The sequence below is a fragment of the Podarcis filfolensis genome, assembly GCF_964270895.1.
Source record: "Podarcis filfolensis genome assembly, chromosome: 2".
Lineage (NCBI taxonomy): Eukaryota > Metazoa > Chordata > Lepidosauria > Squamata > Lacertidae > Podarcis > Podarcis filfolensis.
In genome coordinates this window covers 86135816-86163643 of record NC_139605.1, presented here as the reverse complement: position 1 = coordinate 86163643, position 27828 = coordinate 86135816, and the positions used below count along the sequence as shown (strand labels likewise).

At 43.4% G+C, this 27828-nt stretch overlaps 1 protein-coding gene across 2 annotated transcripts in view; it reads right to left on the bottom strand.

The window, feature by feature from the left end:
- Nucleotides 1-21575, bottom strand: part of MYOCD (myocardin) — a 215121-nt gene extending 193546 nt beyond the window's left edge. The window contains exon 1 of one of the 2 annotated variants that reach the window (XM_083597693.1): nt 21521-21575. The gene's annotated coding sequence lies outside the window, so the exon portion shown is untranslated. The remainder of the gene's footprint in view (nt 1-21520) is intronic. The other variant, XM_083597698.1, reaches the window with a different exon arrangement.
- Nucleotides 21576-27828: the final 6253 nt, after the last annotated feature.

Sequence of the window (27828 nt, the reverse complement as noted above, 5' to 3'; positions counted from 1 at the left end):
AAATAACAGAAGTTTCAGAATCCAGCAAATCCCTCCCTCGCCATGGGCATAGCCAAGGAGGGACAGCTGCCCCCCCCCATCAATAAAAATCAATAAAAAATGCATCGCTGAGGTTCTGCCCCCCTAACAAAAATCCTGGCTATGCCCATGTCCCTTGCTATCAAACAACATTTCTTGTTTATCAAATAACTCTAAGATTGGACTCTTAGATTAAAAAGATGCTTCCCTTTTGGTTTGCAGCTTACTGGAAATGTCCTCTCCTCTGTTTCATATACCTAGCTGGCTAGATTACAACTGAACTCTGTACTCAGTCTTGGAGCATATTATACTTCAGATGCATAAAGTCACAATTTAAATCCATAGTGTCTCAATTTTAAAAAGACCTTGGGCAGCATGGCAAGGCTCCCAGCAGTCAGAGAAAAAGTGGAGCAAAAGGCAAAGTGGAACAATGGTATGCCATCATTCCGTATAAGGCTGCTTTATGTGTGAGAACGGAACCTATATGACAATGGACTAATTAAAGGTAGCAAAATCCAAGAGGGTATCAACAGCTGAATAACTTTGATAGGCATTGCTTTATTTTAATTTTAGCCTTTGGTGTTATTGGTATTTTAAATGAATATGTTAGATTTTTTTATGTAAACCACTTGAGCTACTTTCTCAGTTAAGTAATATATAAATTTTGTGACATATAAAAAAGTAAGTATTTTGCCCTCTACACTCCCATCCTCCACAGCCATAAGAACAGACCTGCTGGATCAGACCAAAGGTCCATCTTACTTCCAGCTGTGTTAGACCAGCCAGATTCCCCTGGAAAGCCCACAAGCAAGACTTGAAGACCACAGCCCTCTCCCTGCTGCTGCTCCTCAGCACCTGGTGTTCAGAGATACACTGCCTTTGATTTATTTACAAGGCTGCAAACAACCCTGGTAGGTTTCCTAACTCAGGGCTGCAATAGAAGTCTTCTAATTTAAGTTAGAAGAGAGGGGAATCTGAAGTCTGGGTTGTTCTGAAGGGGACAGTACTCGTTGGATCTAGTGCATCAGAATACAACACACTTTCTATCAGTCCTTTGCTGCTGGTAAAACCCCTACCTTATGCCATGTTTCTGTTGCTCACGTTACCTCTCCTCATCCCGCTCACCCAGATTATCCTTTTCTCTGGCTACGGAAGGTCCCATGCTTCTCCCACATTCATTTCCTGGCTGGCTTTCCTGTTCAAATCCCCTTGTCAATGCGGAGAAGGGCTGGATTTATGGAAAGCTCCATGGACTGACAGGGCACAAAACAGCCACTGCCACTAGAGCTTGCCCTGCCAAACAGTAACGGCAAGCAGAATTCCTCGCCACCAGCATCAGGGATTTTATGCAGGCCTTTCCAGATAAACCCAACTTATTTAGCTGATAATGTATAAACAGTTTATCGGCTTTTGCGCATTCTCTGTGCAACAGGATGGCTGTTGTTCTTGGAATCCTGTTTGGTCATAATATTTAGAAGAGGGCTCTGATAGCTGAGATAAGCTGCTCACCCGCAACAGATGGCTCTGGAGACGCACAGCTGAGCCAACATTCTGAAAGGAATGAATAAACTTGTAAGTAACGCAAGTTGTTTGTAAGTGGTTTGGGTGAAATGTCACATGGAAGACTGCACAGGCAGACTCTCCTCAAGGTGTTTGAATTTATAGAAGGAAAGAGTCAATGAAAAAAGAAGGTCCAGATTTGGTTTTAAGCTTCCTTAAACAAATCCACATCGCATCAGATGCCTGTGGCAGCCTATGGCAAGGTAGGCTTCAGGCCTCACAAGTAGCAAAAGTGACCTTGACAGCAGCATTTCCTGTATGTAGCTTCTGCTAATCCCAAGAGAGGTGGGCTGTTAAAGCTATTTCTCAAGCCTTCTTGAATTCAGCATTCCCTAGCAATGGGCAAGGTTAACCATTGTGCCAAGTAGGTTAGAAAGCAAGGTTTAAAAGAAAAGCAACAGATCAGTAAGTTGTTCATAAGAAGAGAGATTGTTCATAGTGCCCTTACATGCAAACAAGCTAGCAGAGAACCAGTGAACTAATGAATGATATTCTTCTTTACTCTAACAAGGAAAAATTAGAGCAAGATGAAATAATACAACTGCATTTTAGGTATTTACTTATATTCTTAGATATAGATAGCATGCATTCCTAAACTCCTGACCACCAGCAGTGGGGAACTATACTACACACTTTAAATGGTTTAATAATAATCATATTTACACAGATTATCCACAAAAAGTAGTTCAGGGTGAAATAGGAGCTAGGGGTGTTTAGCAAAGACTCTCATGGCTTAGTCTTATGCATATCTACTCAGAAGCAATTTAAAATGTGATTAATGGGGCTTATGCCTTGGTAACTGAGCCTAGTATAGCAGGTGGAGCTGTGGTCTAAACTGCTAAGCCTTTTGGGCTTGCTGATTGGAAGGTTGGAGGTTCAAATCCACGTGAGCTCCTGTTGCTGTGTCCCAGCTTCTGCCAACCTAGCAGTTTGAAAGCACACCAGTGCAAGTATATAAATAGGAACCACCGCCATGGGAAGGTAAACGATGTTTCTGTGTGCTCTGGCTTCCATCACAGTGTTCCGTTGCAGCAGAAGCGGTTTAGTCATGCTGGCCACATGACCCAGAAAGCTGTCTGTGGACAAACGCCGGCTCCCTCGGCCTGAAAGTGAGATGAGCACTGCACCCCATAGTCTCCTTTGACTGGACCTTTTTACTTTTAGTATTGCAGCATCAGTACCTTGCTAAATTTTATTTCTTTTAGGGAAGCCATGGCAATTAGTGGCATAAAACTGATAGTGTACACAGTTTGTAGTGTACACAGGGACCTAAAAGTCAATTGCCATCTGATACACATGCAAAACTTAAAGTAAATCCTTTGCAGCAAGCCCTGTGAGCTAAGCTTCAACCACAGACTCCAAGTTTCAGGTCATACAGGATATCTGCTGGACCATATCCAAGTGTACGGAACAAATACATATATGCCAATATCAACTTGCACATGTAAGAATTACTTCAGCCAGCTAGGCTTAGTCATGCCCAGATCAGTTTGTTCCAAGCATGCTGGTGTTTTTCTCATGGGCAGCGTGAGACCCTGATTTTCCTATGTAGTAGCAAGAAGCTTCTTCTAGAGTAGAGGCACCTTCTAATCAACACAGTGCTGTCCTGGATTCAAAGACTCATCACATCTCTCTGTTCCACGCAACTTATGCTTTTGGCAACTGGTTAATTCTCACTCCTGTGCCATTTTCTCTGCCCTTTACTTACATAAAACTTCAAGGGCATCTAGCAAGCAAAGACACACTACTGTCCTAATGCGGCAGCTTTGCTTGAGAGCTCTACGAGTGAGGTTGTTTTTCTATGCCTCCAGCTTCATAGCTTCATATCCAAACACATTTGGGCTGGGCCTCTTTACTGCATCTCCTAATTGTTTAGATTTATGAGGCATCTACTGTAACCTCTAAGACAGCATTTAAAATCCCTCGGCTCTTGTTCTGTTTAATTCATTCCTTTTTTCTTGGAGTTTATGGTTCCAACTCAGCGAGTATAACTGTGCAATTGCCAACATTCTGTTTCTTCTCCACAGTGCAAGGCAGGTCTACATCTCTGGAATTTATTCTTTTTTTTATTTCTTGCTGTCTGTACTCACCTCCCTTCTTCATGATGTTTTCATCCAGGTGAAATGGGTTTGTCCCTTCCCAGACTTCACCCCACACCTTCAGATTCTTATCCATTGTTTCCCACAGCTATCTAGTTAAAGTGCTGCTCTCTGAAAAGTTAATGAAAGTTAGGGTCTGGGCTGAGCAAGCTTACAGGTTAACAGTGACTTTTTTGCATGGTACAAACTGCTTGTAGAACCAATGCCGCTGGGAGATATCACCATTCAAGTAGGCATCAGCACGAATTTGGGAAAATACTATAAATATAAAGTATCAATGGCATCTCTCACCCGACACTCTTAGCATAATAACAAATAACAATAATGTGTCATGTTGGAGGGGATGTGGGAAGCGGGGTACATATGTTCACACGTGGTAGATATTTATTATGTTGGAAAGGTTTGTGGTACATGTCCCCAGAATAGTAGGCTCAATGACAACCCAAGCAATACAACTGGATCCCAAGGTAGCATTGCTGTCAACTTTTGAAAACGAGGCTGCAGATCTGATGTATAAGAACTTACTGACTTATTTTATAGCAGCCACACTAGACACTGGAGCCTATTTAATATAAACTCATTGGATAAATGGCATCAACAGGTTTGGACCTTAGCCTTGGTGGAAAAGATTTTTATTTTATTTTTTAAAGAAAGTACTCAGAACTCAAAGCACCAATGACCTTGGTTCCACATGCTACTGTTTTCTTTCATTTGCTTTGAAACAAGGCAATGATTGTCAGTCACTGATAATGGGTGGACGGTTATGGAAGGATACTTTGGAGTGAAAAGTAGATGGAACAGAAAGTTAATTAAAAAGTGGACTTAGTAACTTTGTGACAATGCTCCTGATTTGAGTTTGTTCCTGTTGTTTCTATTTTTTTCTGCTTATCGGTAAAAGCACTAAGAATCAACCCCCCCCCCAAAAAAAAATTAAAAAGGAAAAGGAAAGAAAAAGAAAGAACCAATGCAGTCTACTGGAAAATGTGTGGAATTGAGATCTGGATTCAAATCCAAACTTTTCTTTAAATTCAGTGGGTGGGCTTGTAGAGGTCATCCAGGCCATAATCTCCCACAATGTCATTTTCTTTGTATTCCTTATTTTATTCAGACGTAGACATTTTCAAGGGAATTTTAAAAGCGAAGGAATTTACAGAGTAACTAATCTTAAGAGAACTACTTACAAGTTTATAACGCATAGTTTGTTGTTCTTTAACCAATTCACATGATATTAACCTTCTTACAGTGGACCTGACCATCATGTGATCCACCAAGTCCAAGCCTAATGCAGCCTGCCAAGCACTCAGTAATCGCTACCCTGCCCTGTTTCTGCAATTGAGGCCGGCAGAGAAATCAAAAAGTCCCTAATGGGTAGTTGGTGGGGCCCTTGGTTTCAGTCTGGAGCACCACATGTTGCCCAGCTGTGCCTCCCAGAATCCTAGGTTGCTTATAAGCTCTAAAGACTGAGCACATGCCAGGTAGAAAAAGTACTTTCTTTTAAATGTGCAGATTGATAATTTTGATTAGATGGATAACACCTCCCTTTATATCAATAGGAAGCTGCCTTCTACAGAGGCAGACCATTGGTTGCCCATCCAGCTCCCGGATTTTAGACAGGAGCCTTTTCCAGCCAAACATACAGGTGGCAAGAAATAAAATTTGGGCTCTCTGTGTGCAAAGCATGTCCTCTACCACTGAGCTACAGCCCTTCCCATAACTAATAATTTCTATTCATATTACTTTTCTACAACAAAGATGCGGGGAACATGGGACAAAGTGAACCAACTTGCAATCTGTGACCAAAGACTCAGAGGAGACTGTCGCATACTGCCCCTTCTCCCTCCACCCAGCAAGTTATTCTTTTCACTTCTGTGGGGAGTGGTGACCCCAGTGCAGGCAGAAATAAAGGACATATTAATAAGCACATTGTTTTATTCTCTTTCTCTCTCTCTCTCCACACACACACACACACACACACACACAGAGTGTCACCCACTAAAACAAATGGAGTAGAGTATGCAGGAGAACTAGACTGTGTAGATTAACAAAAGGACCCCATATCTTTTCAATCTGTCAACACTTAGAAGTAATTGCAGCCCTCTGGTTATTTTGGCTAATCAGCCTTCTCTTCTTTTATATGCCTTTTAGTTCTATCGTATCATCTCAATGGTCAAGTAACCTGGACTGTTCACAGAAGCCAAGGTGTGAAGAATACCATTCATAAGGTGGCATTGTGATAAATTTACTGGCAATTTTCTATCTGGTTGTTTGGTGCTGACATTTTTGATAACTGCAGCACACTAAGCTGGTGTTTCCAGAGCACTTTGCACAGACACTTGTCCAGAGGCTTGGCAAAGTCCTGTTAACTGGGCAAGGCCATGGAATGGAAGTTGGTGTGTACATCTGGCCAGCGATACTTAGGTGTCTCAGAAACGACCATTCTCCACATCTCAGCCAAGGTGACACACAGTGCTGGTATTGTGTTTGGGAGGACAGGGAGAGAAAAAAATATATCAGGGCATTTGATAATTTTCACTATAAATGGTAAAGACTCCAAACTCCAGCTTTCTTGGGATGTTTTTAGTCAACTTCAACTTTTATTCGGCTGAGAAAACATTCTTTTATTTTGACATCACATGCATCCCCTTTTATCATAGGGATAAAAAGTATCATTTATCTAGACAGAATGCATCAAGTTGCAGAGTGACTCATCAAGTGAATCTATTCTATAAATTAAGCCAGAAAACAAGCGTCTCTCTCTCTCTCTCTCTCTGAGCCCTGGCAGTGTCTAAATGTCAGACCTAGGGTGCACAGTAATAAACAGTGATCTGCACTTCCTCAGTGTCAGGGCAGCTAGCAGAGGAGGTGATGGAGGCAGCAACAGCACGGGTCTCTACCGTAGGGTTGCCATGTCACACTCTGGAGATCATGTTAGCCTCTCTGACAGTGACTCAGAAGCAGAAGAGGGTATAGCCACAGCTTCCCCTGCCCAACTTCTCTCTTAACCTCTTTTCTTCCTCTCCTACCTGCTCTGGGCCAAAGCATGAATTCTATTTGGGGGTGTGTGTGCGTGCACTGAAATACTTGGAGAAGGGTGGGTAGTGGAGGGAGACATGTTGCATCCTCTTTTTTAGGTGTGATCCTCAATAACATCTTTCAGGTCATGCAATACTCTGCTATACAAAAACCCAGGTTAACTAGTGTTGCCAGTTCTCTGCAACACTGCAGGAGGGAGAGGAGAACAGCAATTCCTAACTTTGCTCTGTATTCAGTTGGTGGAGCATGAGACTCTTAATCTCAGAGACAAGGGTTCGAGCCCCATGCTGGGCAAAAGATTCCTGCATTGCAAGGGGTTGGACTAGATGGCCCTCATGGTCCCTTCCAACTCTAAAGTTCTAGGATTATATGATTAATGCCTCTTGTCAAGCTTCAAACTGGCCAAATGTGAGCTCTAAGTGTGGTCTTGTTAACCTTTTGTATTTCAAAAATCTTCTGTGCAGAACAGCGGCTGCGGACAATAAAGAGAACTTAGGGGTGAATATATCTCTGTCAGACTGCTATGAGATATTCCAGAGCAAGAGTTTGAGGAAATGTATTAGTAAGTAATTGCAGGATGTCCTCTGGGAGTACAGCCTTCAATGTAGCTCTGGTAATTTAGGATCACTTGAAAGCAGGGGATGGAGCTGAAGACGGCGGCACAGAGGGAGGAAAAGAGCAAACTTTGTGGAACTGGAGGGGGTGTTGTTGTGTGAGGTACATGGTAGACTTGGGCCAGTGCCGGATTTATATACAGTGGTACCTCGGGTTACATATGCTTCAGGTTACATACACTTCAGGTTACAGACTCTGCTAACCCAGAAATTATACCTCGGGTTAAGAACTTTGCTTCAGGATGAGAACAGAAATCACGTGGTGGCGGCGTGGCAGCAGCAGGAGGACTCATTAGCTAAAGTGGTGCTTCAGGTTAAGAATAGTTTCAGGTTAAAAGCGGACCTCCGGAACGAATTAAGTACGTAACCAGAGGTACCACTGTATAGGTTAAGTAGGCTGAAACCTAGGGCCTCTAAATCTAAGGGGCCTTGCCAGCCCACCCGCTCCCCAGCAGGCAGTCTCCCCTCTCCTAAAATTGCAAACTCAAGATTTCATGTCAGGGCAGGGCAACTCGGGCCTCTAAGTCTAGGGGGCCTCACCAGCCTGCCCTCTCCCCAGTGCCACAGTCTCCCCTCTCCCAAAATAGCACACCCAAGACTTTATGCAAGGGCAGGGCAACTCAGGCCCAGCAACTATGAAGCAGTAGGGCACAACTTGACCCCGCCCCCAGTTCACAGCCAAAGTCTGCAAAATCTTATAAATATAAATAAAATCCATCTAGATTGCCCTGGTGCAGGGGCCCCCTTAGGAGTGGTACGCGGGGCCCAATTTGGCCAAATTTCTCCAGTTGCCTTAAGGTTAGCCCTGATGAGACTGTGCAGGGGTTGGACTGACAAGCCCTGCACCTTCCAGGTCCCTAGTGTCACTATTCAGAGTACAGACTCAATGACGTATAATGGAAATAAAGGGGGGCACTTACTGGAAATCAGTTTTGTCAACTCTTCCCCCCAAACCCCGAAACAACGAGCCCAGCCACCTTTTATTCACAATCACATAAGCACTACACTACAGCATGATCATAAACCTGTACGTTCAACTGCTGAAACATAACCCAATACAGTGGATGCTCGGGTTACAAACATGATCCGTGTGGGAGGCACGTTTGCAACCCGCAGCATCCACAACCCGCAGCACTGCATCTGCGCGCACACAGGTTACGATTTGGTGCTTCTGCGCATGCGTGAGCACCGAAACCCGGAAGTAACCCGTTCCGGTACTTCCGGGTTTCGGTTGCATCTGTATCCTGAAAACACACAACTTGAAGTGTCTGTAACCCAAGGTATGCCTGTATGTAGCAATGGAGATTTATGTTGCTGCTTTATGAATGAACACTGTGTTTTATGAATGGACTCTGTGTTTTGTGAATTGCCTAAGAGTCACCAGTAGGGAGCTCTGGAATCTGACAGCTAACCAATTGGGTACTACCAAACAGCGACCCCTATTGCTAAAAGCAGGTAACCAGCAGGGAATGCTTCAGCTCAGCCTTTGCACTGTTGACTGAACACCCCCTGCTGTGCAGATAATTGAGATAGCTCATAAATTGGATGCCTTCTGGCATCCTGGCCAACTCTATTATGCTGGTGTAAACCTTCGTGCACCAGAAGCCCAGAATAGCAGCAAATAAAATCCGCTCATACATCAGTGACTGATAAGACTTGTCAACCAGTTCTTCCAAAGTCTTCCTAAATTATAAAGCTTCAAAATACAGGCCAAAAGAGAGCAGGTCTGGGAAGAGTGAGGCATACACCAGTGAAAGGGCCCTGTAGCTCCTGCCCTGTCATTTGATAGGGTGCCCACTTGCCCTCCTTCTTGACATGGAGACTCTCTATTGGAGTCTCCAGGTTCAGTACAAAGACCATAAGAAGGGAGAGCAGGGACCCTGAAGTTTCCAACAGCTTTTAATCAAGCAAGCAAGCACACACACAGGTCACCTTTATCACAGTCAGGGAGCCTATGTCCTGGCCAGGCCTGCACCCAATCTTGTTTTTGTACAATCTTGTTTGTCCTCAGTAACCAAAATTATATTATCAACATATACAAGCAGAAAAGTTGTTTTCCTTCATTTGCAATGAATCAAATAAAACAAAGTGGCACTAATAAAGAAAAGTTCCAGGGTGGCAACAGAAAGCAAACTAAAAATGCTTTTGCAGTTCATCAAAACTATCCAGCAATATCAAGTTATAGGAAAACTGGTCTATTAACAGTAATCTTTCTAGTTGGTTAATTGATTTGGCAACTTCCATGATGTCTGATGCTAATCCCCCCCCCCCCGAGTTAAATGATAACTAATCAGAGGCTGCTACAGTTGCAAATGGCAACAAAATATCTGTGAAAGGAAGAGGAGCAGGTTTGCTCAAGTGTGTTGCAGGTAGAAATACTGTTTGTAATGAAGTGAGAGCAGTAGTTTACTTGCTCGAATTAACAGATAAGAAAGTTTTGAGAATTTAAATTCTAGATTCAAATTGATTACTTTTGATCTGGTGGGCAGACCAAAGAACTCATCAGGAGAGTTATGAGATTCAGGTGAGGGTCAGATGCCTTGTCAATCCCAGCAGGTATATAACCCAGCCTGCCCAGGCCACAAAAAGTATACAAAGTTCAGTTATTGCAAGCGTTTTTCAGTTTTAATTTTATGCATTTTTTAAAATCACCATGGTATTTAACAATAATATCTTATTTCCTTTAGAGGAGAAATTGTGAATTGCAGAATTTTAAATATCCATCATCATCCTTGGCTTCACTCAATTTTGTTTATAACACTTCCATTTCTTTCTAGTTGTGAGGGTGGGGGATGGGGAGGGGCCTCACACGTGGAGTAGCCTAGGGCCTCTCTTCATCTAAATTGAGCCCTGACTTGGGCCTAGCAGGCCTGGATTTGAATCCTGAATGAAATACAGATTTGATTAATTGCATTGAATAAGAAATGTATTTTTTGTTCTCACTAGCCTGTTTTAAGGACTAAAAAAAAGGCATTGTAAGGACTTTTGCAGTTTCAAAAAATGCAATAATACAAATAGTTTCCAGAGTTGGCACAGAGCCAGCAGTCACTGACAAGATACTGAGGACTGTCATTGCCTCTGTAAAATTATTTAATGACTAGGATACCACCCAAGCCCCACTAGTAGAGCATCATATGCTTCAAATCAGCTGGGCCTTTCCTATTTATGGCCGTTTCCTGTGTTCTCTATATTCAATAATCAGTCTGGTTGAGATGACATGCTTCTCAGATCTAGTCCTGAAATGATTTATTAATACAATACAATACATGGACAAATGAGTTATCAGATCAGAGTAGGCATTGTGAGACCTTATCATATATATTTATTTATTATATAGATCCTTATGCTAGACTCCTGCACATGGTAAGTTAGCATGCCAGTGAAGGAAGCCAGGGCTGCCACTTATGTATACCTGGGTCTGTGGCCAAATTTCCTCACACATGTCCCATGCAAGACCTATAGGATAAAATGCTGATCAATTAATACTCATCCTGGTCAAAACTAGCATGCATAGCACATGCTAGATGGGATGGTGAAAAACAACTAGAACTAAACTGCTCTCCACCTTCAAGTGCAATGACTGGCCAGGCCCAATGTATGAATCAAAACAAATAAACTGATCCACCCCGTTGAAAAAGTTCTTAACTCACAAGCAACAAAACCTAACCCCATCCCTGCCTGTTGCCAAGTCCAAGGGACACATGACTTGTTTATGATGTACCTTTTCCAGATCAGCAATGGTGTGTGACATGCCAGGGCCACAGGAAGACGTAATTTTCTCTACGTGACTGAAAGAGCAATTGCAAATGGGTGAACAGAGCGGTAATAAGCAGAGCCTAAGATAAGCTGAAGCACTATCCTAAAGGAACACTGATGGTCACAGGTAATAGGAATGCCTGGATTGACCCTGATAACACACACTTGGAACCACAAATCCTAGGTATTGGAGCCCCCAGAGACTGAGGCAGACTGTACCAAACAGACTCCTCCGTTAGAGATAACTGCCTTACCCACAGATCCCACGGACAAGACTTTGCTCACCAAAGCCTTGGTGCACAGAGACACATACCCCCCGCACCCCACACTTCCCCAGCCTATGCTAGAAAATTCCTGTAAAGCTATTGGATTAAGATTCAAAGCTGAAGGCAGTGGGGGCAATGCTTTGATAGCGCCTGGTTGGGCCAACTGTGGAATGTTATGGGATTTTTCCATGGCTGTTTCTTCTCAAGCCTGCTTGCAACAGCAGAATGATGCAACTGTACAAACCAAAGCCCTCAGTTGCTCCAGGCGAGGACAGGTAGACCCAAAGGCAATTATTAAATTCCTGGCCGTAAATCATGCTGTAACATATCTGGTGTACATTCTGTTTGGCTGAATCTAGGTCCAACAGAAAACAGGAAGTTCATTGCATGGGTGGCCCTATGTGACAGCAGGACTCAGACTCCTTGTCTACTGCTGCTATCTACCCTGCAAATTTTGGATTTCAAAGTCAGGACTTGCCTACAGTACAGGTTTATTGTGGGTCATTGCTACGTAGAAGTTGCTTTAACATGCAGCTGGTCTGCAATATCAGCAAAAACAGACATCATGGAACTGTTGGCTACTACCTGCATTATCACAGTTCAAATAATGCCATTTTGAAAAGACAGAGGTTGACAGCTGCAAATTACTACAAAAACTGTGTGCTGACAGAAATCCAAGATGGCACCATTCTGACCTCATGCTCACAGTTAACGCTTCTTCTTCCTCCTACCAATTTTGCACCCTGATTTGCCCTTCTTCCTGCTGATTTTTCCATTCCACTTCACTCTCAAGCTATTTTGGATGTTCATTTTTAGAGCTCCTTGAGTAATGTCTCAGATCTTAATTTTGCATTTGAACAATTGTTCTCTTTCAGTAAAAAGAAATAAAATAAAAGGTGATGCAGAATTGTGTATTACCCCTTCCCAAATAATGGCTCAGAGGCAAATCCCAATAGTACAACTCAGGCTAGCATACCCCTTGAGGTATAATAATAATAATTTATTTATACCACACCCATCTGGCTGGGTTTCCCAAGCCACTCTGGGAAGCTCCCAACAGAATATTAAAACCACAATAAAACAGCAAGCGTTAAAAACTTCCCTAAACAGGGCTGCTTTCAGATGTCTTCTAAAAGTCAGATAGTTCTTTATTTCCTTGACCTCTGATGGGAGGGCATTCCATAGGGCAGGCACCACTACCGAGAAGGCCCTCTGCCTGGTTCCCTGGTATGTGAACATTGCACAAGTTATAGGCTGGTAGTGATATTATCATTTTGCTAGATCATGCTGGCAGCATTCAGATAACCCTCCAAACTATGGTTTAACAAATCCAGTGTAAAACGGATTGTTATTAACATTTACTTTTGCCATAATGGGGATAGTTCAACAAAGAAGTTAAGCATGTGAGCCGTGAGCCAGGAGGCTCCATAATTCATATGTCTGCTCAGCTATTAATTCATTAGTTGCATGGGCAACCCATGATAGCTCAGTCTTTAATCTGAAATAAGGGGATATAATTGTAGTGACTTTCCCTTACAGCCTTGTTGTAAAGATTACTGAGATAGTATACGTAAAGTGCTTTGAATTCTTGAAATGTGCTTTGTCAATGCTTAAATTATGGACCTGAGCACTTAGGACATGTCTGTGCAGGGATCCCCCTCCCTCTGTTTCAGTTTGACAATGCAAATTACACCAAACATACAAGAGAGGTCCCCCCCCCCCTAAAAAAAGTAATCATGATGAATTAGGAGTGTGGGCCAACATTGAACACATGCCTTTAATCTAATTCAAAGTTCCATAAAATATGCAACTCCCAGGTAATGAAGGCAAAGGGGCATTAGTTGGTTTTGCTTCCAGCTGCCTCTTGGCACATTCCACAGTATGGGACAAATGATAAAAGGAGACTGTGGGCGGAGGAAGAAGCAGACCTTTTGGTTTCCTTGCCCCTTTTTGTCAAAAGAAAGAGAAACTCTACTATTAAGGCTGCCAACTTTTTTTTACTGTTCTACCACAAAGGCTTCAACAGTTTGCAGACATTTTCCAGGTGAAGCTTCTGCTGGCATGGAGATAAAGCAATGGAGGGAAAACACCAAGTGTTTGTGAATCAGTGCTGCAACAGCCAGTGCAAGTAAAAGCAAGCTGGCAACCCAGCTGCAATATGGGATCTTCAAAGAGAAAGGCCTTAACATTTGAAACAGTGATGTTTAGAAAGTAGTGGTGCTTCTCTGCCATGATGGGTGGGGGAGGGATGTATACATGACAGTTACAGCATCCCAGAGTGAGCATTGGGGAACAACTGTGTGTAGTTCTGACCATGCAACTAGCTAGTAAATTGAAATAAGTGAAACTCCTGAGGTTCCTGCCAACCAAACGTTCTGAAGAGTTCACAAGTTTGCTAGCAGACAGCACTGTCCTGAGAGCTGTGTATAGCTGCTCGTTATCACTAAGGAAAGCAGCTGGCCAGCTGCTGCCTTTGATAGGGACCTAGCCTTCAGAAACCCTATTGGACATGACCCATGCTGGCTGCTTTAAAAAGCATGCCCGTAGCTTACAGTATCAAATACAGTGAAATAAAGATATAATGAGGAGGTGACAGAAGATGCACAGGATATGATAGAGCAGGCTCCGAGGTTTTATACATTACTGCGCTTATGAATAAGAGCAGTGGCTTCTGGATCTATGGTCACAAATTCTCTTTAGCAAAACTATGCATGCACCTCTGACTCTTGTAGTCTCTTTCCAAGGCATTGAAGAGATGAGATGCTTGGCTTCTTCCCTATTGGCAGGCATTTCCTATTTACAAGCAATGCAGACAATGCTGAGGTTGCTCAGGTGTTTGCCAAAAACTCTTTAAGGCAGAAAGATTGTGCTCCCACATGCACACACAAAAATATCTTCTTGCCAATTCAGGGCATTCTGGGTAGTCCATCATGGCATGACATAATGAGGTGTAAGACATGGGCATACGTTATCTTCACATGATGTCACATTAATGTCACTCACACATCCCTGCTGTATGCACATGGGGCTGGGGGGCTGGTACAGTCTAATTAACAATGTCTGGAGTGCAAAAGCCAGAGTTTCCCTGCAGGGAACTCAAAACATTTATTCTGGATGACTCTAGAGGCTGGCGGTTAAAGGCAATAAATACAGATTGGATTTCATCGTGTGCAGAGTAAAATTCTCATTTTTTAATAATATCATTGCTTGTGATCTAACGTTACCAAAAGAGATGTTGCAACACAATATGTGAGTAATGGAGGGATAATAGTATTTTCTTCATCCCTGGCTGGGGGAGAACTGGATGCATTAATCACTTTGGGGGATAAAAGAAACAAAAAGGCTTTATGGTTCCTTAAAAACTGTGCAAGGCCTCTGCAACATGGAAGAGGAAAGAGGAAGAAAAGAAAGATGAGAAGACTCTGATGGTGATGTGGGCTTTGGGAGGTTCCTGGTAGAAATATTATCCATCAGAAAAAAATGGGTGATCTGTCACTGGAACTAGTATGGAAGCACCTTAGAAACATGCTGGAATTCCACAAAGCTTTCAAAGGCAGGAAAGCAAGAAACAGCCATGTTCCTCCCTTCTTCCTTATCAGTTCTGTACTGCTTCATAGCAGCAGACGCAAAGTAGGAAGACATTCCTAGAGGAAAAACTATGGTGATGCTAAGAGCTGCAGCACATGCACCTAGGCATGAATTACAGTAAGCTATCCATACAGTAGGCTAGCCTATATCGAGAACTTCATGGAGCAGGCAAAGATGGGGAATGAGTTGATTCCTATGATCTGATGAAGAAAGTGAACTGTAATTGCCTGTGGAAGTTAGCAGAACTATAGTCTAGTCATGCTGGAGTCACCTGCACAAATGCTGTTTGTACTCTTGTTTGTACCAGCAAAGTTAAGAGGTATACCACCTTGTCTTTAAAAATGCATGGGGATTTGAAAACACTGATAGTAATGCACTCGTTTTACACGATTTACTTGTTTATTTTAAAGCATTTATATCATGTGGTTCTTCCATCATGGAACTTACTAATGGCCAGGTGGTTTTCTATTCAGGCACTGATCAGCTCCTCAGATTTAGCGAGGTGGCTGCTTCCTGTCTCATCATAACTGTTTTACACTTATAGGATAACTTGTCTTCTGCCAGCAGACCCCTCAAAGACATGATGAATACAGTGAAGTGTGACTTCCTTAATGCCTTCACTGCCACACGGTAGGCACAATTTTGTGGCTTATAACGTTTGGTTGGCTTTGGAGTGAGATTGCCCTCCAGTCTTTGTCCAGTCCACTTTGTTTAAACCTTTTGTCCCTGCCTATGATGAAAATGAGGGGAAGAAGCATAGTCTTGGGGAATGCTCCAGGTGGACTCCTTGTTCAGTGTTGTCTTCTCATTTGCCTGCATACTGTGGGCAGAAATAAAGACTGGGCCACTGCTGGAGAGTTATCTTCAATTTATTTAGTGGAAGCTGTTTGGCTTTTCCTGCGCTCAGAGGTGCTGACATTCTTCCATGGGGTTGCTGAAGCAAGATATTATTGCTAAGGGACCAACTCTGTTGGCAGCAGATGTTTCATTTCACTTCCTCTCAGCTCTGAACCTCTTTCCTGTAAGGGATTAACCCTCCCTTTCTTTCACCAGTGATGAGAAAGCTCCTGGGTTGCAATGACACTGCCTAGGCAGAGCTTCATTAACAGGTTACAGGCCATTCTATATAAAACATGGCCACGTAAAAGCAGAACAATTTGCTTGGATTTGTAAGAGATTGCTTTTGTGCCAACTTCCTCCAACATGTTTTACAATTGACCTGCAAAGAATGTGTGTCATTGAATAGGATATACAGCCCTGGAGAGCATAAAATACAGCTGCATTGTTTAATAATCTCTCATCAGCTAGATTGGCGAGACAAGGGGAAGGTGATCTAAGTGAGATAACTCCATCTAGTGTGTTAGAAGGAACAGCTTTGCTACCTTCACCAGTGGAAGATTCTTATAAATTCACTCGGCCTGACAGAGCGGCACACAAGGGGTCACTCAATGTACTGACAACGGCCGTGTGCAAATACTTCAGGCTTTGGCCACACGCTAAGAGAACACTCTGGATAGCTTCACCGTCAGATTAAAATGCCAGAGCAGCCCATGGTGGTGCACTTGAAGCGTGCTCACTAATTTATTAAGTTTATTCTTAGCAAGCTTGGAGACATCAGAAAGCTGAATTTCTCAATGACAAACTTGTAAGGCAATGGGGCTGTACAAACTTGCAAGCCAGGTTAGGCCTTGCAAGACAACTATTACCGGGAATAAATACAAAAAACAGATGCATCAGGCAAATGGGGGGAATATCCTAATTTAAATGATATTCTGGACATGCTTAACAATAAACATAACGGCACAGCCGCATATCTTCATTCCAGAGCTCCTGGCATGTTGCTATACTGCAAAGGCCCATCTCTTGCTTGATTTATAAACATGCATTCTGGATTTAGCTATGGAATGTCATAGGAAGAATCATAGAACTGTGGAGCTGGAAATGGTCTTCCATACCAAGCACTCCTTATAGATCTGTCCACATAATCTGTACTGCATTATGCTATGCTGATTTGTGGTGGTTAAATCCTCTGCATCCCCTTATTCAAGGCTGCATGCCCATTAACTGGTAGATTCCCAACAAATTCTTTTCCTTGTTGAAGACTGAGGTCTCATAGGGCTTATCCACACTTACCTTTTACACTGCTCTTTCCAAGCAGAGGTCTGTGCATTAACGTTCCATGTCCAAGCATGGGCTTTTTTTTGCCTTGAGTATCAGGGGTCCCTTTACCTTTATTCCCATCTAAAAACTACTCTTTAAAGCTCAATCAGAGCAATCTATTTGGGTTTTCCATGGATTGACATTTACTCCAATTGAGCTTTAAAGAACGGGTTTTCACTGGGAAAGCTCTGGGTTGGGGGCACTTGGACACACAGCTTTAAATCGTGGACTGTGCCTGGAAAGAGTTGAGCAAAGATAAGTGCAGATAAGCCCCAAACAGTACACTGAACTTGGTCCCCTCCCTCCATTGAGCTCTTCCTAAATAATCTTCTGCATGATGCACCCTACAGGCAGTAAGTGGATCACTGCATCCTCTCTATCTCTGGAGCAAACTGAGCAGGGTTAATCTCTTGCAGGAAACAGGAACACTTTGCTGCCCAAGATAAGCCTGTGTGTATAGCTTTAAATAAGGCAGCAACAAGGATAGTATATTTTTGGCCTGGGCTGCCACATAAATCAGCAAGAGATATACTATGGACAGACCCTCACCAGGCACAGGGAAGTTCAATAAGCCCTATGTCAGCTAATGCAGCACAAGCGCCAAATGCTGAATGTTCAAAAACCATGGGCTTGCTTAGTAGCTCTGGCCCTGCTCCTCTTCCTCCTCCTTACTGCTGGATACATATGGCAGCATTCCCAACTCAGAGACATGAAAGCCACATGTTAGTGCCACTGATGCCCACAGTACTCAGGTTTTTTATTTTCTGTCCTGAAGTGGTCTCTAGCAAAACAGGCCTGGCAGGTTTTTCAGGCTTCAAAAACCTGCAACACTCTTTTGATCAGGGAAGGGAAGTGTGTACCAGGAGCAATTATGACTTTATCGTAGTGCCTTCATGTCTCTGGAAAACTCTTGTCTGTACCCACCCTTTAGGAAGAACCTGGAAGACATTTTAAGCTCAGCTCACTTACTTAACTAAGCACTGAAGTTATCACTATATTATAAGCTTTGTAATTTTAGGCTTTTAGAATTCCCTGCCATGATCTTTTCTAAACTCCAGCTTACTCTAAAGAGCTGAGTACCCTGCTGACTTAACCCAAGGGGTCCTCCTGAGCCCTACGGCCAATAGGCATCACTGCCTTGTTTGTGGCAAAGGCTGCTTTCCTGCCAGTCAATGGGTTACATCCACTTATATGTTATCATCACAAATAGGACGTTCAGCCTCAAATTCTTGCCTCAAGTTATTAACGTGGATGACAAGATTCCATTCTATGAATAAAAATATTTAACTGGCTTTCCTGTTCTTCAATTACTGCTTGTTATGATCCCTTTTTTAGCTAATTCAAGGCTGCCCTTTGATTTGATATTTATTTTGGAATGTCTGCATACAGCCGAGGTGGGGATGGTGAGAGATAACTTGGTTAAAGCAGAAAACTTGGGAATGGAACAAAGTGAACTTTTAACCATTTGTTTCCTGCCGTTTTAGACAGAGCTGAAAATGTAGGTGGAGTGGCACAAGGATGAACAGAGACGTTTTCTCCTTCCCTACCTCCCATTATTTCAGAAAGTCTTGCAAAGGTATAATAATTGCAGTAAAGATAGGGAAAGTTTGTCATTTCCAAGCTCCCTCGGCTAAATGTGCACAATTATGAGATTGATGAATTTCATTTTATGGGGAGTAAATGTAGAAAACCTAAAAACCATGGGCTTGGAAGAGACCTTAGAAATCATTTGGTCCACCCCTGGTTCAAGGCAGGCTCTGCAGTGCAAGATGCAACTACAGAATATCTGATAGTTTCATAAATAGGAGGTGTACTCCTAAACATGCACTGTATGTAATGCTTTTTTAACCGATTTGTTACTATTTTAAAAGTTATCTATGTCAGGGCCGGAGTCAGTCATAGGCTAGCAGCACCTGAGGCCAGTGCAGTTAACTCTTTATTCAAGGAAACAATCCACAGCTCCGGCCTAGTGGTCTCAGTAATTCTTTCAAGGACGTCTTGCCCCAATGAAGCAGTGGGCGAGTGCCCATGAGGACTCCTCCTCTCCAGGATCTTTCCCACAAAGTTGCAGGCTGTGTCTGCACACAACCAGGGGCGTAGGAAGGGGGTGGGGGGTGCGGTCAGCCCTGGGCGTCATCCCTGTTGGGGTGACAAAATGGCACACTGGGGGGCGGCACTTACCGCAGGGCAGGGCCTGCAGCGTGCCCAAGGAACGCGTCTCTCCTGGGAGTGATGCGGTGGCTCAGGGCCCTGCGCTGCCCGAAACAGCAGCGGGGGGCTTGCGCCCGCTAAGCAAACTCCATGGGCAGCTTGCCACAGTGCCCCCTAGGCGGATCGCCACCCTGCCCCCGTGCGTGGATCTCCCCGCCCTCACCGCTCCAAGTGCCGGAGCAGCTAGCTACTCCCTTGCACACAACCATCCTCTGCACTGTCCATTTCATTTCTCAGTGAGTTTTACAAGACCAGGAGCAGGGAGCAGCTGGTCACAGCAGGAGGGGGAGACTCCCTGGCTTCTTCAGCTGCCTGCCTCTCTGCTCCTGGCACTACCCCTTTCCAGCCTTCGTTTCTGCCTTGAAGTCTGAACTGTCCTCTGCTGCAGTGTCTATCTGTTCCCTAAACCCTGTCAACTCTTCTGATTCCAACACCTGGGAGGTCAGGTTAACATCTATGCCCCACCATGCCATCTGGTACCGCTTCTAACACAGGAAGCCACAATATTGACCTGTCTGCCAGTCTGGAGAGCACTTGCTTGTGAAGTGCTTGACAAATAGTTCCCAGTTAATAAAATGCATATATTGCACTTAAATGGCACAAATTGCTTTTCCAAGGCATACAAGAACCTTTTATCTTCTGACCTCTAGGAGATTTCTGATAAGACTATATAACAGAGTAAACTGTATGGCTTAAAAAGATGGCTGGATAGAAGCTGGATTGGGATCAGGAACGTGTAGTTACAAATGAGGGGAGTAAACCAATGAATCAGTCATCTGATATTAGAAGAGTGAAAAAGTAGACTACATGAGATTCATGCAGAAGATTGCATTGATGCTTCTGATCAGCCATAGTTTATGGGTTTATAGGGAGGAATTGTTGGACAAATTCATCTAGTTTGATACATGAGGCAATGTCCAAATGGGAACATCTGACAGCTCTAACATGGGGAGCTGCATAAATGGTGTGTGTGTGTGTGTGTCTATTTGCTTGTCTCTCTGTCTATGTGCAGTGAGGCCTAGTGGCAGTAGGCAGCTTTGTATGTGATGAGGGAATGCTCTGGCATCATAGCACAGCAAGATCCCAACGTCCAGAACAGTATGTTTTATCCTCATTACATGTTTTATGAAATGTTGTTGGCAAAAATGTGAAATTATTTGGCTGTGTATTCATGGATCTGGCAAATCAAAAACTAAGTTTAGCATCTCCCCTTCAGAAAGTAAAATGAAGTCAGATATTTTTAGCTACTCATTGTTAACTGGAGAACAAAGCCATAACTAAGATATTTAGTCTCTTAGCATTCTGTCAAATCCCTCTTTGGATAAGACATGCCCAGTAAACCCTAGAGGGCAAGAACTTTCCACCTATAGATAGCTCACAAACACTGTAAGCTTCAGAAACCTACCACCACAGGTTTATATACAATAACACTTGGGCCAGGCCAGTAGCTGCAGTCATATAGACTGGCAAATGCCAGCTGTTCTCAATGTCTGTCTAGGAATTAGACTGATGGAAACTTGATTTAACCCTGGGGAGGAAAACATCTGATTTTGATAGATCTTTGCATGCAGCCAGGCCTGAGATGATATAAATACTATCCACCAACTATGTTGCAAGATGATCTGGAAACAAATGATCTCTCACAAGGAAAAAGAAGAAAATTACAGTTTACGGCGGATTCCAACAATCTCTTATTGAAGATTAGTAAACCTTCAGATATGCTAACCACCCTTTCGTTCACACAGCTACAGTGGCTAAAATATTTTAAATTTATGTCAGAAGACTTTAATTGATTTAATCAACTAAAACTTTAGCTGATTAATTGTGGGTGGGATTCAAGTTTAAAAATTACATTTATTTTGCAAGGCTGATTTGATTTTGGGGTGTTATTTTATTTTATTTTTTATACCAATATTTCTGTGTCACTTTTCAGGCTGAAAACCTCAAAAGCAGCTCACAAGTAACTGAAAACAAAACAGAGCTATAATAATCACAACAATAAAACATCAATAAACACTAATAATCATAATGTAGAATGATCACTGTAATAGGAGCCAGCCAGCATGAACTAATCCAGGAGGGAGAAATTAAGCACCATGAAAGGCCTGCCAAAAGCCAAATACAAGGCCATCTTTACAAGCTATCAAACATTAAAAAGAGAAGGGACCAAACACAACTCCCAAAAGAAAGAGATCACCCTCTTCAGTATACTCACCAATGTAATCCCAGATGATGGCAGGACATGAAGGAGAGCTTCACCCAAAGATCTTAATGGGCAGGTAGTTAAGGTAGTTCCCTGTTGTAAGAAGGAATGAGAGATACAGAATTGAAGATGGACTTTCTTTCTGACAATGAGTAGCAGTTATTGTTTATTCAGTTGTAAATTCACATGCTTCCTTCCCTACATCAAAAAGGCACATATATCAAGGTTTAGATAAGATACAGACTTGTTTCAATTTAGCCAGCAAAAAAAATGAATAGGTTGAAAGGTAGGTGAAGCACTACAGCTGTCGACTAGGCCCACAGTAATATTCAATTATGGTAAATAAGAACACGGGAAGCTGCTTTATAGCATTGGTCCATTTAGTATTTCCATGGTTCCTTAGTGCCATGACAATTGAGCAGCTATGAAACTGGTTGAAATTCATAAAGAGCCTGGTAAATAAATAAATAAATAAATAAATAATTTTAAAAAGAGGCCCCTGGTAATTATGACTACCTTAATTAATCCAGAGGTCACTTCAAACTGGGGGGACACCATTCAAAAATACATCACGAGAACTAAAAGCAAACAAAAGGATAATTCAAGCAGGTTGAAGCATGCTAAGGATGAAAAATAACAGGCTTGAAAAATTTCCATGAACACTCCATTCATGAGAAGACAAACTGAGGATGCAACTCATTCCAGATTGTTAGGGTCCCAAGTTATCCTTACATATGCTTATACAGAAGCATAGAGATGGCCTTATGCTGAATCAGACCGCTGGTCCATCTAGCTTAGTATTGTCTATACTCACTGATAGCAGCTCTACCAGTTTTAAACAGGGGTCTCTCCCAGCCCCACATGGAGATGCCAATGGTTTAACCTGGGATCTTTTAAAATTTATTTTGACAATTTATATGCTGCTTAATTACAGTCATCTCTACTACTACTGTGGGTGGCGCTGTGGGTTAAACCACAGAGCCTAGGGCTTGCCGATCAGAAGGTCGGCGGTTCAAATCTCCGCGACGGGGTGAGCTCCCGTTGCTCGGTCCCTGCTCCTGCCAACCTAGCAGTTCGAAAGCATGTGAAAGTGCAAGTAGATAAATAGGTACCGCTCCAGTGGGAAGGTAAACGGTGTTTCCGTGTGCTGCTCTGGTTCGCCAGAAGCGGCTTAGTCATGCTAGCCACATGACCCGGAAGCTGTACGCCGGCTCCCTTGGCCAATAAAGTGAGATGAGCACCGCAACCCCAGAGTCAGCCACGACCGGACCTAATGGTCAGGGGTCCCTTTACCTTTACCTACTACTACTACAGATGTTTTCTGCATGCTTTGCCCTTTGGGATATGGCCCTTCCCCATAGCTGTAGGAAAGGAAAGCAGAGAGCTTAGTGATTTAAAGGTAAGTTTTCCTTTAAGTAGGGAAGAATATGAACACTTGTCAACACCATAAAAGCCCCCCTGAAAGAAAGCAGGAGCGGACTATGAAGCTAACAGACACACTGAATGCTGGACCCTGATCTCAGGGGCACCACTCCACATCCTGACATTTCCTTATGTGCACAACTGAACTGTTTGTGAAATATAAATATTTAGTTAATGCTGAAGCGGTGCTTTCAAAAGTCTTAACCCTGCACCACTAGCCCACCCTCCTTCCCCAAGCTGCTAACAGCATCCTCATCTCTGTATATGCTTCTTCTTAGCCAGGGATAGCAAAAGGTTATTCTGACAAGCCTTTGGCAAAACATGAATTGAGATGATAACAAAACAACATGATTCCCTCAAGCCCTGTGGATTTGGGAGTTGTATAAGGAGCAGTTTATTCCTTCTGTGAGTCACAAAAGGGGTTTGCTAGGGCATATGCTGATAGCCATGATGGCAAAAGTCAAGAAATGGAAGATGAAATCCATTCCTTGAATTTAGAACATGATAAATCAAAGAGGTATGCTAGCCGTTCAGCAATGTTGATCATGCATAGTGCCTAAGGTGAGACTTCTACATATATTGACGAAGAGCACCGCTTGCACCTCAGAAACCCTTGTGCCAAGTTTGACAATGATAGCGCTAGAGATGCCCAAATGTATAGAGAACAAACAAAAAAGCAGACAGACAAACCACTTCCCAAACTATATAGTAAACTTTAATGCCATTTACAAATGTGAAAAAATCAAAATTCACTGATTAAAAACATCCCAAGGCATCACTGGAAAGTTTGAGGTGTATATTTTAATAACAGGTTCACAAAAATACTTCCATATTTTGTGTTCAATGCCCTCAGAAAGTGTCAGCATATCCTATATTTTAGTAGTTATTTATGTACTGTATGTATCTACACTGTGTGAATGTGTGTGTATAGGCGTCCCCGTACTTATGCAGGGGTTATATTCCTGGGCCCCGCACATGTAACTGAAATTGATGCCCTTTAAATCCCCTCTCTGCAGCTCTCTTCAATCCATACCCCAAATACTTTTTCCAATAATATCCACAGCTAGAATGGAAACTTTGTGAATGGCAGGAGGTTTGAGGCCCTGCTGCGCCTTTCATCTCTTTGGCGCTTCTTCCGCCCTCACTGACATCCTCTTCATACTCCAGGGAGGGTCTTTTTGCCAGCAAGGACTCCCCAGCTTTCTCCTGCCATTTCTGGAATTTAATTATTTCCCGTATATATGTGGTCAAGCCCAAATTTTGTGTGTGTGTGCCTGCACAACATAAACTATGCATACCCATGCATGTTTTCTTCTGTTATGTGCACATACTATTATGTACGATAGTAGGTGTGCATTCCATGCACTACATGAGTGTGCATGAGTAGGCCATATAGATCTTACTTTGCATGTGTCTGTTATATTCAAGATGTGTACATACTGAATGCTAATATGTCCCCATATACAGCTAATGCATGTTCTATAAGTGAGTATATAATGTATTTGTTCAGATGTGTTCAATGTACCTGAAAGATCAACTCATGAGACTTTTGCAGGAGGGGGGAAGAAACAATACACCTCATATAAATTTCCTGCTCTCATTGATACAGAAGAACTACAGGATCCAAGCATGATGTGAGTCTACAATTGCATTACAACGTGGGAGAGAAAACAATGAGTGGCACAGTAAAGCAAACTACAAGGAAGCATAAATTACCTGGGAGGATTTTCAGCGGAACAACAGTTTTTCGGCAGATCTTTTGGAGCTGTGACTTCTTGGTTTCTCCAAGGAGTATACCCACATTTAGTAAAGAACAGTGGTGCTTGCTTTTAAATAGAAGCACAGGAAGAAGTGGTTTGAAACAGAGTGAAAGGAGCTGGTGCAGATGAAATAAGACAAACCCTGGGAGCTGCTTTTTCCGAGAACAACTTAACTTCTTCCAATCCAAATCAGAAAGAAGGCAAAATGAATGCCAGGATGTCTTCTTCACACACACACTCCTTACCTGTGGCAGGAGATGGCAGTGGGGCTAGCAGAACTGCTTTTCCCTCCCTTGGCTATGTCACCAAGTGAATAGGAAGGCTCAGTCTGTTTATTGCACACAGGGAACAGCACACATGCTACATGAAACAAGACTACGGAGTCTGAATTAGCATCTCCTCCACAGTCCTTCATGCACAGGGGAAAAGTCTGTTCCTAAGCACAAAAGAGGGCTGGGGAAGGCTTTTCTGCCGTGCTTGTGCAGTAAGCCTATAGCAGCACTCCAGACAAATCACCAAACGGCAGCTTGCTTGCCTCTGGAAGAGTTAAGGAAGAGAAAGAGGAGGAGTCTCCTTTCCCAGGGCTCAGATAACAGCAAAAGCTACAGCAAAAGTGCTCTGGGCCTTTCCAGAATACTTCTCTGCTTGATGTTGGCAGATGACCCTCCCTGCATGCAGGATGTTCATGAGCAACAGGACTGACCCTGTCGCTAAGGCTGCAACGCTAAGCACACTTACTTGTGTGTCAGCCCCACTGAACTAAATTGGACTTCCTTCTGGATAAAAATGCCTAGGATCATGCCACATGTGTACTAAAACAGCTAAGGCAGCACACCAGAAGAGATGGCAGAGTGAGGTGTGATACATAGACATATTGTAGACTGGATGCTGCTCAATAAAAAAGGGGGGAGAGGAGCAGGCAAGATGTTGCACACCCAGGGGCAGACTTTGGTAGTCTTTCATAATATGGCGCCCTGGGTGAGCCCAAAATTTGGCAACCTCAAATGGATATTATCAATTATTAATTGTCTCATTTTTGCACTCCATTGGCTCAGTGTCCTGTGCAGGGAAACCACCCGCTCCACCCTAAACCTAGCACTGCACTTACCTAAGGGATAGCTGAATAACTTGGAAATAGAAATTGACTCTGTTAATCCAGTAGTGAGCTATGAGGCCAGTGAAGCAAAGGGTTAGAGCCAATGGGCACTGAAATCTACAAGGTCACCCACCCCAATGTATGGAACACAGTATTTGCCTCCTAAAACTCAGTTCCACCCTGTGGATTCCTGAGGAACTACCAGGGCGTACACTGAATGGTGTCAATGGAATCATCATGGAGTAAAATTTCACCCTGCTCTACAGCAAGGCACATGTGTGCATGGAAATCTCTTAGGCTGGTCAGCCCCTGGTGGCTGATGGATCCAATGGGTTTCCAGATGGCTCTGTGGGATTTTCCAGCTGCTATGACTGGTGCTCCTGTCGAAGCCCTGATCAACCTCCAGAACATCCAGAACATCCAAATGGAAGGGCTGTGGACACGATCATCCTGAGTGCCCTCTCCTGCTTTGTGAAGCCCATTTGACTCCCTGGTATACTCCAGAGCTTAGGGCAAGGAAGCAAGTGGGACATGACTTGAATGCGAGTGGAGGAAAACTCCAGTTGAATGCAACCAAACACCCATGAGGGCTCATCATCAAGCCTACCTAATGGCAGTGAAGGCAGCAAAGAAGGCAGACATTGCATCCTCATTGTGCCATCTGGCAGAGCTTTTCCAGATAGTGCAGGGTTTTTTACAGTCTGGTCCAGAGAAGGTGACAGAACTGACGGTAGCTCGCTGTGACTTCTTTGCAAAGCATTTTGAGGATAAGATTGCTTGTATCCACCATGACCTTGACTCCACTGTTACAACAGATGAACCTCAAGAAGTGGCCAGAGTGCTGTCTAATCATGTTGTGTTGGATGAATGTCAGTTAAGTACAAGAATGTGGACAAGGTGCTTAGATCGATCAGGGTGACCACTTGCACTCTGGACCTTTGTCCCTCTTGGCTGATAAAAAACTAGTAGGGAGGGGACAGTGGGCTGGCTAGAAAGGCGGTTAATGTCTCCTTATGAGAGGGGGTGGCTCCTGACTGCTTGAAGGAGGCAGTGGTAAAACCACTGCTCAATAAACCCTCCCTGGATTTGGAAAATCTAATTAATTACCAGCCAGTTGCCAATCTCCCCTTCTTGGGCACAGTTCTTGAGCAGGTGGTCGTTGACCAGATCCACGAGGTCTTGGAAAAAACTGATTTTCTATATCCATTTCAATCAGGGTTTAGGCCCGTTGGAACAGAAACTGCTTTGGTCACCCTATGACATATATCAGGAGAGGGAAATGTGTCCCTATTCATTCTCAACCTCTCAGTGGCTTTCAATACCATCAATGATGGTATCCTTTTGGAGCGACTATCTGAGTTAGGGGTGCGTAGCATCCTATTTGGATGGTCATTTCCAAAGGGTGGTGCTTGAGGACTGCCGTTCAGCCCCATGGAGCCTTCAATGTGGAAATCCTCAGGGTTCAATTTTATCTCCCATACAGTTTAACATGTACATGAAACTGCTGAGTGGGGTCATCCAGACTTTTGGATTACGTTGTCAGCAATATGCTGATGACACACAGCTCTACTTCTCTACATCTGCGGATGTGCTGGACCCATTGTCTGCCTCAGTAATGGCCTGGATAAGAGCCAATATACTGAAGCTCAATACAGATAAGACTGAGACACTGTTAGTGGTTGGTTCCCTGACTAGGTGGATGGAAAGTTTCCTGCTCTTAGACAATCATAGTCCAACCCCCTGCAGTGCAGGAATCTCAACGAAAGCATTCACACTCCCTCTGAAGGAGAAGGTACATAGCTGGAGGGTACTTCTGGATCCACTGCTGTCGCTTAAGGCTCAGGTGGCTTCAGTGTCACAGAGTGCTTTCCATCAGCTTTGGTTGGTGGTTCAGCTGCACCCCCAACTGGGCAGGGATAGCCTAACACCAGTCTTTTATGTTCTGGTAACCTCTAGGTTAGATTACTACAACGCGTTATACATAGGGCTGCCTCTGAAGATAGGCCTGTTCTGTGGTGGCTCCCCACTTGTAGAATACTCTC